Consider the following 1,911-nt stretch of genomic DNA (forward strand, 5'->3'; position numbering starts at 1 on the left):
CGAAATGACATTGCAGTCCATTCAAAGTTGTTTTTATTGCTGATAACCAAAAATGTGAATCTCATGGTGGCATGTCAGGGGATTGGATTGCCAGAGTCAGTAGGATTAATCCTCTGGGGGGGGGGTTGACAAAATGTCATAGCTATCCAATAGTTGTTGAGATATTTCAGCTCCTCCCTCTGACCGTCTTGCTTTGAACCATGCCACTAACGTGGCTAAAAAAGTAGACCTACCAGTAAAAATATCACTTGGGTAATGTGCATATGCAGTGTTAATAATACAATTAGAAACGGTTGTGCAGTTAAGCCTAAAATTGTTACATATTGACTCAGGGAGTCAAGGTCTATGTTTTTATTAAACTGCTGAGCAAGTTGAAGCACATTTTTGAAGTGTAAGCAAAATAAAAATGTCAATCAGTGCCTATTTCAATGAGTAACCTTATATATCTGAGGTTGTGACAATATTACAGAATTGCACCAGCACCAGTAACCCTCACATATTGGGCTAGTACTGCTGCTTCATGTCTAAGATAGTATTGGTGTTTTTACTGGACACATTTTTGTCAGCCTCCGTGGGGATAAAGGAGGGCCTGCCATGATACGAAGGGTCCCATCTGGACTAGGACAAGTGGGGAAGCACTGGATACCTAAACCTCCAGTCTTCTTATTCTTGATGTTTCCATTTGGAGGCAGCATGACTTGACAGCTTTGTCTAGCAGAGGATGGCGATACCACAATGCCAATTGAAAAATCTGTTTCTGGCAGCGTCTTCCAACTTTTTCACTTCAGCCAAATGTAAAAACTTTCTTGTAATACTTAATCATACATTTTTCAGACTTCTGGCATCCTCGTTCAGTGTTTTTCATGTGGAAATGTAAAATGCACATAAAAACAGATGAATGGAGGTTTAGCTATTTTCTTCCACACACACCTCCATTACCTTTTTCTGTTTTTCTGCTCCCACCACGCCCAGTCATTTTGCTTTAAGTGGGAGGTATCGGCTAAGAAAAATGTCACCCATAAATCATTTTTTTGGAAGTGTATCATTGATCCAGGACAGGCTCTCTGATGATCTTCAGCTGTTAGTGATCAATGCCAACAGTGACCTTTGACCTCCGGTGCTTCATCAAAACTCCTCTGAACCACCTTCCACGGATCGAAGCGAGAGTCAGCGTATTGATCTCTCCTGATGTTCGCTCTGTAGCCTTGTTCCTGCCATATTGCTTTCACATGTTTACAAGTTTTCATCTGTAAAAGAACTTTTAGATTAGCATTCTTGATCTTTGGCTGTCAAGGTTGTCACAGTGGCTCCTCTTGTGCAGCAACAGATGAACTCCGTGTTGTCACATTATAATGAAGCCACAGATTCTTTATAGGGCACCTTTGGTTTGTCTACTGTTGTTTGGCAGCTATGAAAATGTTCTCTCCCTAATTAGGCTCAGCAGCAAAATACATTTTTCCCCCCATATCTTGCCAATTATCTCACATTCAGAGCAAAACGTGTGTGCGTATTTGCATGTGTGTTTGCTTAGGAGAGTATTTGCAAAGTTCCATCTGTCCTCTGCTTTGCAGCACAGTTCCATATCGCTCATTATAAATAAAAACATTGATTGAACGGAAATTGCATTTCAGTCATTACTTGACTGAATTAAGACCTTTTGGCTCTATTAACTAATCAGTGAATTGTTCATTTGAATTGTAGATGACGGCGTCACTTTGTGTGCTTTTACAGTGAGCAAGCAGACCTGAGGCTAAGTGAGGTCTTATTATGTCTGACTTTATTATGAGTGTATGTATGCATGTAGGGATGTAAGCACCTGGGTTTGTGTGTGTCTCTGTATAAAGCCTGATATGCAAAGTTAGTCTAATGTGTTGTACAATATCACTGTTTACTAGGGGTGTGCATCTCTCC

Source organism: Morone saxatilis, unplaced genomic scaffold (assembly GCF_004916995.1).
Source record: "Morone saxatilis isolate NCDOM2014 unplaced genomic scaffold, NCSU_SB_2.0 Contig23, whole genome shotgun sequence".
NCBI lineage: Eukaryota > Metazoa > Chordata > Actinopteri > Moronidae > Morone > Morone saxatilis.